Source organism: Lygodium microphyllum, chromosome 26 (genome assembly GCF_053477565.2).
Source record: "Lygodium microphyllum isolate KBCC chromosome 26, Lygodium_microphyllum_v1.1.10, whole genome shotgun sequence".
Lineage (NCBI taxonomy): Eukaryota > Viridiplantae > Streptophyta > Polypodiopsida > Schizaeales > Lygodiaceae > Lygodium > Lygodium microphyllum.
The window spans coordinates 64,031,710-64,047,631 of record NC_141160.1 but is presented as its reverse complement, the minus strand read 5'-3'; positions in this window follow the sequence as shown (position 1 = coordinate 64,047,631).

The window sequence follows — 15,922 nt, the reverse complement described above, 5'->3', positions numbered from 1 at the left end:
GTGGCTGACCACTTGATTGCTTGTGAGCAAATATTGACACGATTAGAGGAGGTAAATTTGACACTTTCAGGGCTGAAATCTGTCTTTGGTGTTAATGAAGTCATCATAGTTGGGCATATGGTTGGATATTATGGCAGGAAGCCTTCTCCTGCAAAGGTGGATGCCATAAACAGGATTGCAGAGTATTGCTCGACTACTTCAGAGGTGTGGAGATTTGTGGGAGCATGTGTATTTTACATGATTTGGATTCCTCATTTTGCTCATATAGCAGATGTTCTCTATCAGCTGCTTCGAAAGGGGCAGAAATTTCATTGGGATGAGAAGCATTCAAAAGCCATGCGTAAGCTCAAGAAGCTGTTGCAATCAGCTCCTACTCTACGCAAGGCGGATTATCAGTGTGGACGGTCGATCATGTTGACAGTTGATACTAGCCCTATTGGCATAGGTTGGGCTGTGGGACAGGATGATGCTGATGGAAATAGGTATGCTATCCGCTTTGGAGCTAAAGTTCTTAATGAGCGACAGAGGAGATATCCGCAGATCAAAAGAGAGTTGTGGGGAGTAGTCACTGCACTGAAGTGTTACAAAGGGTATTTTATTGGAGCTTCAGTTATTGTGGAAACAGATTGTTTGCCTTTGCTTGGCATGATTACTAGTTGCTCGACTCCAGATATAGCGATGCTTCGGTGGATTGCCTATATCAAATCATTGAATCCAGAATTTCGACACATAGCAGGGAAAGATAATCCAGTTGCTGACATGCTATCTAGAGCGAGATATGAGGATGAGGAGTCAATGCTTGCAGAAGATGATGAGACAGAGTTTGCTGCTTCTGTCCTTGTTCATGATTGTCATGTATTTACTGTTGAAGCCTTTATTGAAGAACTTTATGCTGACGAGTGGCTGCAAATTGGACAGTATCTAAGTTCATTGACTCGAAGAGCTGATTGGACAGATGATGAATTCAAGAAAATTAGAAGGAAGGCTTATGGGTATTTCTTGAAAGATGGTTTTCTTTGGAGGCATCCAAAGAAGAGAGGAGGCTTGCCCTTGAGAGTAATTTGTGATGTAGCGATGCAGATACAGATTATGCGAGAGTTTCATGAGGCTCATGGGCTGGACATAGAGGCGTGTGGGCTACCTATGAGAAAATTAAAGAAAGATACTGGTGGAAAGGGATGTATAAAGATGTTTCTCATTTTGTGGAGACTTGCAGGGATTGCCAACTTTACTCTTTAGTGCGACACCGTGATGAGTTGCATCCGACTTATCCACTATGTATGCATTATAAGTGGGTGGTAGACTTGGTTACTTTGCCAGTGGGACTTTGGCAGATGAGATATCTTGTCTTGGCTAGGGAGGATCTTACAAACTATGTTGAAGGCAGATCTTTGCAGACAAAGACCACCACTACAGTATGTAAATTCTTGTTGGAAGAAATATTTTGCAAGTATGGATGTATAGGCAAGATCACAGCTGATCGTGGAGAGCTAGATGCAGATGAAGCTAGAGAATTCTTCTCACGGCTTGGGATTAAATTGGCTCTTACTACTGCCTATAATCCAGAGGGAAATGGCAAGAGTGAAAGAGGACATCCGCCGATAGTTAAAGCATTGGCAAAAGCTTGTAGAGGTCGGATTGGAGATTGGCCGAGATTACTACCTTTTGTGTTGTGGGCTGATCGCTCTACACATAGTGTGACTACTGGATACATGCCTGCAGAGTTGATGTATGGGCAAAAACGTGTCATGCCTACAGAAATTTGTGCTCTCACTTGGAGTGTTCTTCCGTGGCATGAGAATTTATCAAGGGAAGAGCTTTTAGCTCTTCGGATTCGTCAACTAGAGAGAAGGACAGAAGATGTGCAGCTAGCAGTTGATCGTTTGAAGGCAGCCCGTCTCAGAAACAAGGACAGGTTTGATTTAAGGCATCGCTTGAGGCCTAGAGCCATAAAAGAAGGAGATTGGGTTCTAGTCTACGACAGTAGTCTAGAAAATCAGCATAGTAGTATGAGAAAAATGGTTCAAAGATGGTTTGGACCGTATGAAGTGAAGCAGGTTTTTGACAATGGTACCTATGAGCTGGCTGAATTAGATGGAATAGTATTGAGGGTGCCTATTGCTGGAAAACGAGTCAAGATTTTCAAGAGAAGAGAAGATGAAGAATATGCACTTGAAGCATTGACAGAAGAAGAGCAGGTAGAAGAAAGACAAGCAGAAGAAACAGAGAACATAGATGATGAAGCTGATGGAGAAACAGGTCTACTAGAAATAGATGATGGACTTGACCTATTTGTGGATTTGAATGATCCTGGATAGTTGGCACATCCGGAGGATACGCAGGTTTAGAGGGGGTGGATGTCGTGCTGCTGCGCATCCGAGTCGTATACACCTCCATTTCTTTTGTTGTGCATTTGTGTTAATTTCTGTGTGTGATTCATTGTTTGTGTGATGCATTTCGATAATCCGCATCCAATGTATATATTCCCTTAGTGCATGTGTATGATTTTGTTTGGATGCATAATGTGTGTGTATTAGAAAAATATGAAAAACTGATGCCAAAGGACATTATCAAGCTGATAATTTTAATGATGAACTCGAAGAAAAGTGCAGGATACCCTGGAATCAAAGGAAGCTTTATAGAAGCTGACATTTAAGCTATGAAGACAAAGGTGTAAATTCAGGAATATCATGTGCAATGGGAAAAGCTCAAGGAGTGCTGAACGGGTTCTCTTGTCGAGATGTAGACTCTTGGAATGCACTTATTGCTGGGTATGTACAGCACTTGGGACTGCTGTGGTGGATATGTATGCCAAGTGTGGTGCATTTGGCAAAGCACAGGGAGTGTTGGATGAGCTTCTTGTCCGGAATGCAATAACTTGGAATGCCCTTATCACAGGTTATGCTTTACATGGGCAGAATTGGAGATTAGCGTCAAAGCTAAAGGTGTAAAAGGTTATTCAAGGAGGAAGAGGGAAAACCTATATTTGGGTTTTAAACTGCTTTTGGAGGGAAAAAAGCAGGCTGTTTTGGAGGGGAAGAATGGTTTTTGATTTCGATGGCTAGAATGATGCTGGGAGGCTCTATTTTTTCCTTGGATATTTTTGGCACTGTGGCACGCAGTGAACAAGAAAAGAAAAACTAATAACAGAGGGAGGAGGAATTACGGGGGACTTTCAAGAGCCGCCTGTGCAAAATACAAAGGGGATAATCCACCATTCAACACATTGCTTTGGAGGGGAATCGAGGCCAGAGAAGATCAGTATAGTCTCGTTGGCTATGGTCATAAATGCTCTAGAGTTTGTGTGGAAGAACAGTTTTTTTCAGTTGTCAGCACATGGACGAACTTACGCCATGGAATAGGCTGTTAGTGAACAGAAGGGGGAAAAAACAGAGGAGACTGGGGAGATTTAGGAATGAGGAAGCAAGGAAGAATCGGAAAACAAGGCGAGAAGAGACAAGCGAGCGAATCTTTTGATCGTTGGATGCAAAATCCAAATATTTTGCAGTATATCTTCTCTCTGCAATGCTGCATCAACAGAATTTTGCGACACATCTGTTCTCTTCGCCCTAGGAAAAATACTCAACAGACCTGAATGGACCTTCAAAACAAGTATTGGGTGCTTCGCCACGGTCGCAACATTCCCAATCAGAAGGGCCTGATTGTGTCACATCTGAGAAACGGTATCCTGGAAGAGCATGGGCTCGCTCCCCAGGGTGTGGAATAAGCTCGAGTAGCAGGACAACTCTTTAAACAAGCAATTGAAGGAGAACGCATCTCCTTGGACAAAGTGCGGATATTTTGCTTCCCCTTCAGCAGAACGAGAGACACAGCAAAAGAAGTCGTGGATGTCTTGAAGATTGATCCCTGCAATGTGCAATTTGTGGAGGATTTACGAGAAAGTATCCAGAAATATGGGCACGATGATTACTGCAAAAGAACGACAAACTTGAAGTCAACGAAGGCGAGCATGGAGGAATAGAGCATTGACAGATGCTGTGGCCAGTATTCGCTGTAGATGAAGAAGAGTCGAGGAGGAGACAGACAAAGAATGCGCTGCCGACTAGAGAGTAAAACATATTGCAAATGGATATTATCGATCGCTTTATAGGGGAGGCAATCGTTATCATCAATTGGCAAAATCAGAAGCAATTGTCATCATCAAATGATAATATCAGAGGCAGTCACAAAGTAGTGCAATCCACCTCATCAACTGCTTGAAGAGATTGATCACCACTTCAATCAAATATCTGGTCTACCTTCATTAATGAACAATTGAACTGCATCGAGGTGCTTTCTAAAAAGGACAAAATCAAAGCCTCAAATGGGCTAAAATCAAGGATTAAGGAAGTGATGACCTTCCCTCCTATCACATTGTCAGTTGATAAAACTGTGTCAGATGCTACAATGTTGATGCTGAAGAACAAAGTCCACCGGATTCCCATTGTAAATGGAAATAATCAAGTTGTTGGCTCAGCCATCTACACTTTTTGCAGACGTGATGTCAACAACTGTATATATAGTGAAACATCACTTGACTGTTGTCATTTCTGGATGCGATTAAGAGCATACTGCACTCTCCAGAGGTTCTTAAAGGTCTTGCCATAGTTATGATAGAAGCTCACATACTCCATAGCTAAGGAGAAAATAAATCAGTCTTTTCTGAGATAAAAAAAGAGGGACCTATCAAGTGTATGGTTGTGTGGTATCTGTAGAGCACATGGTGTAGCCAAATGATCCTGTCAAAGCAGATTACTATGATCATTCTGACCATTATCACACTGATTCTCATGTAACTCACTTGACAAGAAATATATTGTATTTTGGCATCAACAATTCAATTTTCTTCTTGTTAGTCTCTTCCATTGCTGTACCTTGAACCCCGTGTTCTGCAGCCCTTGCGTGAACTCTACGACAACGCGGAAAGCCCTAGGTCGCAAACCCCGTAACATTCCATGGGAGTGTCGGGCAGAGCTTTCTAGACATCCTTTCCGATGGACTGATAAGATGTGTCCTGAAGATACAAGTGGACACGTTACATAAATCATACTAAAACCATTCCAAACTATCAAAAACTATTCAATAAGCTTTCAAAAGACCTCAACCTTCATCAATTATCAATCCATGCTTCATATAGAAGAAAATTAAAACAAAATACAAGCTAAACAGAAGATATTCGAACTAATAAAAATATCAATAGGACCTACCAGAACATCACATAGCTTCATATTTCCACTAAGAATCATCATGAGCTTCCAAAAAATAATCAATATCATCCTAAACACTCTCAAAAAGTTCCATTAACAACCATACATCACTCAAAATCCATCAAAAAGCAACCATTCAGACCTCAAAAACAACAAAAATCAGTCAAAAATTGAGTCTTTTCCACTCTCAACATGGGCATATTGCTAAAGATTTTTTGGAAGAAACAAGAGAATAAAGAAACTAAAGGCAATCAATAGGGTCATAATGCTTCATCTAGCCATGTTAACGATGATAGCGCTGTGATAGATTGTTTGCTATGACCTATGTTTAAAACAATGCCAGTAAGGACCATAAGTTAGATTATGTATGGTACATAGACTCATGGGCCTCCAATCGTATGATTCTACATGGAGAATTTATGACAAGCATGGTTATGTCTGTATAGGTGATGATACACAGCATAATGTTGAGCATAAGGGTGTAATTCCTTTGGTTATACATGATTGTCAGAAGAAGAATTTTCATGATGTCCTATATGTTCCTTCCATTATTAGGAATTGGCTAGAAGTTGGGAAAGCGACAAAGAAAAATCAACAAGTTTGGTTCAATAAACATGGATGTCTTATTGATGAGTTTGGAAATGATTGTAAGCTAATAGCTAGAGGCAGAAGACATGGTCGTATGTTCACCCTAGGTGCTAGCAATCCACAATTGAAATTAGCTATGTTTGCACATGGACAAGGTAGAGTTAGAGATCTTGAGATTTGGCATAAGTGCATTGAACATGTCAATGTCCAAATGCTGCATAATATGCAAAAGAAACAGCTAGTTACATGGTTGCCAAAGTTTGCCTACTCAAATTTAGGTTATTTTTGTAATGCATGTCAGTCTAGCAAGTAGTCTTCATTTTTGTTCATGAAGCATATTCAATACAGCTCTAGACCACTGTAGTCGGTTCATTCAAATGTTTGGGAACCAACCCATAATATCCATCTTATTGGATCTCGATATTATATCACATTCGCTGATGATTTCAATAGATATATATGGGTGTATATCTTGGAGCAGAGGGATGAATTACTTTCTATTTTTAAATATTTTAAGGAGCAAGCTGAGAATGAATTTGATTGTTCTATCTCTTGTTTGAGATATAGTGAAGATGAGTATGTTTCCATTAAGAATTCTTGGCAAAGAATGTGGTATTCATAGACAACATACTGGCATTTACACTCCATGACAAAATGGAGTGGCAAAAAGGAAAAATTGGGTTCTTATAGAGACTGCTAGAGCGATGCTAAATGAGAGGTACATGCCATTTTATTATTGGGCTAAAGCTATAATGACAGCTATGTATATGCTACCATATTCCTATAGCAAAGATTCATGACATTACACCTTATCAAAAACTATATGGACATAAGCCAAATATTAGCCATCTTAAAGCCTTTGGTTGCATTGTATATGTACACATAAAGGCTATGCTCAAGAGCGGAAAGCTTAAAAATGCTTTGATCCATCTACACGAGAAACTATGATTATCAAATATGTCATATTTGATGAGTTGGATTCGTGGCATAGCTCCTCTGTTGTGTTGTTTCCAATGATTAGTCTTCAGATCATATATCTACTATTATTCTACATGCATAGTAATACTATGTTTGGACCTATAGGTGATGTATCTCCAAGTGTTTCTCTTGGACTGGTAGGTTATACAATCGTGCATCACCATCCACTGACAATGCTTTGTCAGTGAGGGGGGAGAAATAAAGCAAAAGGCAAGGCAAAGAGAAAGTTCTTGATGATGCTCTTGGGATGTTGAATTCAAGATATGACTCAGCTAATAGGTTGGATAGTGAATTTGGGATTCCATTTATTTATACTTGTGGAGTTAAGCAGAATAGATATGTATTGCCTCATGAGAGAGGGAGTCAAACAATCTAGCTCAATTAAAAGGGTCACAAATGGTGAGATACCCTGTTGACAAGCTTACGTATAGTGGATTTTTAGCAAAACATGATGTATAGAAGATGACAAAATTCATGGAACATAGAGAGCTTTCTACATTAAGTGAAGCACTCATGGACAAAAATTGATGTAAGGAAATGGATAAGGAGATGAATGCACTAGCTGAAAATCAGACTTGGGAATCAGTACCACTGTCTAATGGTAATAAGTCAATAGGCTGTAAATGGGTCTATATGGTTAAGTTTAAGTTAGATGGTATTGTTCAAAGGTATAAAGATAAGCTAGTGGAAAAAGGATGTGCATAATAGTATAGCCTAGATTATGAAGAGACATTCAACCTCATTACCAAAATGGCAACCATCATGACAATTATTGTATTGGCTACAACAAAGGGCTAGAAATTATAGCAAATGGATGCTAAGAATACATTATTGAATAGAGATTTGGCAAAAGAAGTGTTTATGGATTAGTAAGATGGGTATGTGCACCCTTAGTATCCACACTATATATGCAAACTGAAAAATACACTTTTTGGGCCAAAATAGGCTCCAAGAGCCTGGCATGCAAAAATAAGTGCTTACATGCGAGACCTTGGATTTACAATTGAAAAGGCTAATCATAATTTGTTTACTAAGAAAACAGATGCATGTCTTATGGTACTAGTCATCTATGTAGATGCTCTAATTATTACAAGGGATGATAACACTGAGGTATAGAATGTTATGGCCATGGTGAAAATGGAATTCAATATGTAGAATTTGGAAGAGCTTAAGTTCTTTCTAGGCATTGGGGTTGTGAAATTAGCTCATGGACTTTGGCAAATGCAAAGACAATATGCACTTGGGATATTGAAGAAATATGGTATGACAAATTGCAAACCTTTGGATACTCCACTGGATGAGAATACTAAGCTAGATGTTAAAAATGGAGCTAAGATTTTAGATAATAATATGTACATGAAAATGGTAGGAAGTCTCATCTACCTTACCACTACTAGGCCTAATCTCGGCTACTTAGTTGGACTTATTAGTCATTTCATGCAAAAGCCTAGAAAACCTCACTTGGACGTAGTGAGAAGAATTATGTGCAATGTCAAGGCTACAATAGACTATGGACTCTTCTATGAGAGTGATAAGTACTTAAAGCTCATGGGGTATACTGATGCAGATTGGGCACATTGTCTATATGATAGAAGGTCTACTAGTGGATACACTTTTAGCCTTAGCAGTGGTATGATCAGCTAGAGCACTAAGAAGCAACCAACATTTGTACTCTTTAGTACTTACTGAGGCAAAGTATAGAGGTGTTGCATTAGTAGCTTCTGAGGTTGCTTGGTTTTGCTAAAGTTATCAAAAGATTTGGGTATGCAAATAGATGCTCCAATGACATTGCATTGTGACAATATGAGCAATGCACTTCTAGCTACTAATCATGTGTATCATACTAGAACAAAACACATTGAGGTATACTATCATTTTACATGAGAGATGGTGCTTGCAAGGCCAAGTAGTTTATATCTTTACCAAGTCATAAGATAAGAGTCATTTTAGAGAGCTCCTTGGAGTATAGTGTACTTCTTGAAATTGAGGGGGAGTGTTGAGAATCAAGCTCTGCCAACTCTTTAATATAGTTATAGCTTATTTGTACATATCTCATCATTACCATCATGTGTGACACAATAGTTAGTATGGTTAGTTAGTGACCTATCTCTTCTATTTGTAGCATGTGACTAGGTCAGTGTGTGCTACAACTGAGTGATATGGAATATGGGAGACAATGAGGGTTCTCGACTTTCTTTTTTGATGGTTTTTCACTCTGTCATTTTCTCTCCCTCCCTTTCAACAAGTTGAACATGGGAATCTAAATCCAATGTTTGTATGAGATATTAGAAAATTTAAAACGTCTTTAATTCCATGGCCTTTAACTTGGACTTGTGCATGGGCATGCATGCATGCGTGTGTGTGTGTTTGTGAGGGTAAATATCATGTCAACATCAAGAAAATCCACAATGACCTATGGCAAAAATATACATACATAAACAAAAAAATATAGAAATAAGAGGTGGGACAAAAGGGTATGTACTAATTTCCTTTCAAGTGGTGATGAAATCCTAATATGTCTCCTTTCAAGTGGTGATGAAATCCTAATATGTCTACCTTCAAGTGGTGATAAACTCACTAATAGGTCTCTCCAACATGTAATCAATATCCTCCAAAGTGAGACATGAAAGACTTGTTGTGATGGTCTTGGAAATAATATATGGAATTCCTATGATATTGGTTAAAACACTTGAGCCTTAAACAAATGTTATATTTGATTTATATATGCTCAATCTAAGATTAGTTGATTATTTATTTCCAATCCTACTAGGGGTATTATACGTCTAGGAAAGGAAATTGTTGCCAAAAGGGCAAAGAATCCAAAATTGATATCAACCCATAGATCATTGTATTGATCTAGTCACGTGAAAGTTCCTCCACATTGAATAGAGTGACCACAAAGTAGCACTTGAGGGCTTCAACACATTTCCAATAGAAACTAGATTGAATCCCACCATCCTATTCAACTAACAACAACCTTGTTATTTTTCATCCCCAAGGGATGATTCTACAAGTAGCCAAAATTTCAACTAGCAAGGAATTGGCTAACAATCAATTTTCTAGGTGATGCTAAGAGGACTACTTAAGGACAAGTTGCCAAGAGTAGACAACATGAATCAATTATGGGGAGGATTTCGATAACATGGGTTGATCAACATTAAGCAGATGCCACCCTCAAGCCTAAATTTGAGTATTCTCATGCCAAATACCCATGTCTTCTAAAAGAGATCTAGTAACGGCAACCTAGGGGCTACTACTGCCCAATGCACATAGCACTACACAACTCTAATAGATGGTCGTCGTGTGTGTCTCCACATCTAAAATTACACTATCCCCCATTCATTTAGGTGTACATAAATGATCCGATAAAGTCTAAGTCAGGCCAAAATGTGTGGAGTATTTTCTCCATATTATGAAGCATATGGACCACACTATTTTCCACAAAGTAGTATTTGACCATGAAAGCAAGTGATATGAGATCATGGGCAACATAATCATCCAAAAAACTTAGAGGTGAACATGAAAACGCCTTACCTATGATTTCTAGGAAACAGATTTGTCTACTATACAAGCTAAATTCCCATCAAGAAATTTATTGGGTATGACAATGCACCCATAGGGTATTCCAAGTGCCTCACAATGGTGCCTTGCATTACCACCTCCCTACCAACGCAATGTCAGTAAGTCTCATTCAATGCTCTTTAGGAGAATTTATTTGTGCATATTAATTTGTGGCCCTAAAGTTAGAGAAAAATATTTCCACATCTATGGCTCCACAAAGTATTTCCCTTGTATATCTTCAAGAAAAGAAAGGTTTTGTCTACCAAGGCTAGGTCCACTAATTATTATTGCAAAGGCAGAGACAAGCCAACCACCTTGCTATTTTTTGCCAAATGGGATCCTTAAAATAGGATGGGTTACAAGAGCAAAAAATAAAGGATGTAACTATACCCCTATCTAATAGACATGGAACGTAAGATATGCTCCATAACACCTCCATTGAGCACCACTCATGCAAACAAACCCCTTACTAATATTGTAAAGCATATTTGAGATGTGAAGTCCAAACCCCATCTTTTCTGTGAGCTGGGCCACAAAAATCAATTCAAACAATCAAAAGCTTTTTCTAATTCCACCCAAACTATCCACTCCTGTGATTTATATACTACACATAATTGATTCCCATCTATACAAACAAAATTTCATGCAGAATATTCCATCCTTTAATGAGTCCATATTGAGTAGGGTATCGTCCTTTAATGAACCCATACTAGGTAGGGTGCACTATCTTTAAGAGATGTCTATGCCACCTACTAGTCAACACCCTCACCAAAAGTCTTATGCATACAACCCATCAAGGAAATAGGCCACTGATGTTTGAGGTAGGCAGGCAAGGACATGTTGGGTAAATTTAGTAACTCCTACTTTCCAAGAACCAAGCATAGTCCCCACTTCCCAACTTCGTATCAGAGGTAAAAGGTAGCACAAGCACATCTAGACACTATGCAAAAAAATTTAGTTGATAAGTAAACCCGATCAGTTTTTGTGGTGTGTATGTCCTAATCAATTAGCTTTTATCCTTGCATATATGTACAATAATTTCATCTGCCTCATCTTTACTGTCGAGACCTAAAATGGGCCCAACATTGTCTCTCAGTATTAGCCGGTCCTCTAAGACACAAACGACACCCCACACAGCCTTGCAACCACGAGCATCTAGGGCTCACACTACACTAATCTCTAATATCAATTTTGCATTTGTAATAGGAAACAATCCAACGTTTACCTTCCCGTACTCCTCAAAGGGAGTCCTCATAACATATAGGTATAATACCTCGTATCATATACACACAAGGCAACCTCTGAGCTGAAACATTGCGGCCTCACTATAGCTCTCCTACATCTCGAGGATTGGCCCCAAGATGCAGTGTCTCAACAATATAAAGAAGAAACGTACAAGCTCCACTCTTTGATTTATCGAATGATCCAAGAGTTGATGTTTCCTCACTAAACTTATCCCAAGGAACCACTCGTCTAACCTATAGCAAGGGCTTCCTCACACTCTCAACGTTGGTTAATGTTTAGCATATAAGTGCTATGCATCCAGGATTTTATACCATGTGGCATGCAAAATGCAAAACTAGTGGATGCTTATTATGCACAAACATTATATTCTAAAAGAAATCAGCAAAGTGGAGTGTAAAAATTATCCCTTCAATGATTTTCAATCTATTCATTTTCACTATGTTGCTAGAGACTAGCATTGACTTACCTCGTGCTACTAGCCCCTTAACCTTAAAACAAAAGATCGCCCTATATGACGTGCACAAAAAAAAGATCAGACTTTACTTCATTTTCCACACTTAAAACACTTCTGCAACCCTTCTTTTCCCATTACCGTTTATGTGTTTCATCATTGCATAGGTGTAGTGTTTTGTTTTTCGTCATTTTGAAAGTATAAAGCAATAAAAACACACCAAAACATAAAGACAGGGGTGAACTGAGGCTTCAAATCATGCCTCAACCTTGCTAAACATTCAAGGATATTAATCCTGTTTTTTTTATTTTTTAAAGCATTAAAACCTATTTTCTTCCATTTTTTGCTATTTTTCCTATTTCTTTATGCCTAAAAATAGGTTATTCTCTAATCTATGATTGTTGACTGATGATGACACTGAAAGATGGCTTTCTATCAGAAATTTAATTCATGGTCATCTATTTTCTCTACCCGAAACCAACAAAATCTTCATTTTTACTATAAAAATGCACTTTTTGGGTTGTAATTTAATTATTGCGACTATTTATCATTACGGTTCTGAATTTCTTTTATGCAAAGCCCTCAATCATGATGCAAAGAAGATTCAATTTTTTTTTGTTCCATATGAATTTCATTTAGACCATCAAATATAAAAAAGAAGTAAAATTCCTTTATAAAAATGAAGCATACCGCTTATGCGCGTGTTGCAAGTTTTTTAATAATTGATACAAACTTCTAGAAGTCTCATCTGACATCCCAAGAAATTATGAAAATTCCACAACCGTCGCTTCGTGGGTCTTTAAAGTAGTTTTGAAACCTGTCTGTTGCTTGGTGCTTAAAATCGACCCACATGCTTCTGCCACCTTTGACAGAGTTTAATGTTTCCTTGAAATTCAAAATTTTTGACAATTTTTTAGCACTTTTCTAGGGCAAAAATCCACTGCTCATTTACTAACACTTGCTTTCAAGGATGTAAGTACTTGATTCTTGGCCAAATCATATAACATAGACCACAACCCCAACCCTCTCTGAGACATGCAACTAGGACCCAAGTAAATGCATTAAGTTCTCTTTTTTTTCGTAATGGATATGAAGTCCCATCTATGTGTGTGTGTGTGTGTGTGGTCAACCATTGCCCCGTCCAACTGGAGGATCATGCAAGGAGTTTGGGGCTCTTAGTCATATGCTCGGGGGGTTCACTATATATATATTCTCTATGTAACGTGCGTTCATAGCCTATTTATAAATATCCTAATCTGTGAGTTTTTCTTAAGTAAAACACAACCCTTTTCTATTCAATCTGTAAGTAACCCCTTTATATGACACCCTTCTGTATGTAAAAAATGTATAAAAATGGTGTTTTAAAAACCCCTTATTTTGAACTCACGTTATATTTACATATATTCATGAATGACCCCCCCCCCCCCCCCCCGAGGTCATATGTAAGGAATTGCAACCCTTCTCCACCCTACCACTCAAAAGCTAGAAAACTCAAGCAATGGAACTAAACGTGCACACTACTTTTATCTCAATGCTAATGGCAATCTATAGCCACTACAATTGCAGTGCTAGTTTTCAGGTCTAAAATGTGTCAACCCTCTCACCCTCCTTAGTCCACCTTCCACCTAATTGTGGACTTCACAAGCCTACTCCCAAAATTATTTTGTAAGCTCGCTTTCATTAGATGTATTTGTCACAACCTGTTAAGAAGAGAACTGGAGAGAGAGAAAGAGGAGAGAGAGAGTGCACAAGAGAGAAAAAGATTACAGGAAGAGAGAGAAAGAGAGTGACGAGGAGAGAGAAATACTAGAATTGGAGAGAGAAAAACAAGAAAGAGAAAGAATCCATAGAAGCTGTGAGCAACGAGAGAGGAAAGTAATTATATCACTGTGTCAAAAGATGAGAAAAATTACATGTCCTCTCCTTTTATACCAATGTCAGTGTGACATGGCATAACATCAATATTTTTTACACACTAAATCCTCAGCTTCTTACAATCCATCCCATCCCAAAGGTTTTTTCCCTCAAAACTAAACTTAAAAGACTAGAAAAGGATGGATAGAACAAAGTACTACTCAATTTTTATAGCTTTACGAATGGAAAAATGAATAAAAATGACCAACATATGGACTAGAATGGAAGAACAAGAGTAAGCCTCAGGTATATACATGATCAGGAATGCTTCAGAAGTATATGGAGCCATAAAATCTTCAACTGATGAACTCAAAATGAAGTAGACAGCTTGTTGTGAAAAGAGACCTTGTTGAACCAAATCTGCCATAACTTCTAGTAGAAGTGTCCAAAATAAGGCGTACCACATGTCAAAATGTAGCTCTCGAAGAGTACTTTGACCCTATGTAAGTAGCATAATTCTCAAAATTAGGCACAATAATTTTTTTTTCTAAAACAATGTGCATTCGTGACCATATCTGCATCATAACTAGCTCCATAAACAGTAGGCTTCAGCCACCAATGTTTCCCGTAGGGAAGGAAACTCATCTAATATAGAATCAGGCCTACAAGAAGCTTCCTCATGTGGTAAACCTCTCCATTTGATCAAATATTTGATGATAGAACAAGATCGAAGCTTCTTCTCATGCTGACCTATGACAGCCTTTGGGATGTATTAAATAAGACCTTCTTCATCAATAGCTGGTAGCTCATCAATTGTATCAACTGGATCACCATAGAAAGGCTTGAGCTAACTAACATGGAAGACATTATGAATCTTTGTAGAAGAGGGCAGCTCCAACCTATATGCCATGTCTCCAATGTGCTTAAGGATCTGATAGGTACCATAAAATCTATGAGCAAGCTTGTTACTAGATCCATCTTTCAAAGTGGAATACCTAGACTTGAGCATCTTCAATAAGACCAACTTTCCTTCTTAGAACTCTAAAGGTTGCCTCTTCTCATTAGCATACATCTTCATTTGATCTTGAGCTTACCTCAAATTCATCTAGGCACAGAGGAACTGGAGGACAAGAATTAGCTACACGATTTAATTCAGTTAAAATCGTGACTAATTACAGTCTCTGCAGTAAACGGTGACTAAATTTGATGGTCTTAAAGAATGTCTGAAGAAACAATGACGGATTCATGGTCATTTTGGTGGTACATAGTCTATTTTGGGCCATTTTGAAGGATCATGGACTTAACTAAAGCCTAAACAGGGTTTGGAGAGGTTAAACCGTGGTTACTTTTTGGAACAAGCTTCTCTTTCCTCTTTCCAAGCTTCTTGCTGAAAACTGCCACGGAGATCTTTGCTCATTTCTCTTTGCCATGATCATCTCTCTTCAAGCCATCTACTGGAGTTGACTCTTGAGGCCCTAAGCAACAAATGGACTACCTATTTGAGGGATCTTCAGTAAGATAATGATCACGTGGAGAAGAAGAGGCTCCTAGATAGTTTGCGCCATTTTTTTGGTGCTCCTTGTTGACTGGTTATTCAGCAATCTCCTTCATCACTAGGCTTCTCTTTCATTTGATGGATCATTGGCATCACTGACATGAAGTACCTACACTCTATTGTTTGATCTTTCACTCTCATTTAGCCCTGAAGCTTTCTTCACAACCCTAGCTATGGCAGATTTTAGGACAACAGTGTTTTTGTTGGAATTTCTTCAAAGAATCAAAGGGCTTTTACTCTAACAAGTATCATGGAGCTTCCTCAACACTCAAGGGACCGACATTAAAGCCTTCTTGGACGCAAAGCTTCAAAATATGGTGGCTATGGAGTCAAAATAGGGCATCAAGCTTCAAGACTCCAATGCTTGGATTATCTTCTTCAATTTCATGGGGCTTTTGTTTTCTACAACCCCGGGAAGGTTCAATTGAAGGTATTCCTCAAATATTGGGCTTACATTGAAGAATTTCTTTAAGTTTGAAGGCA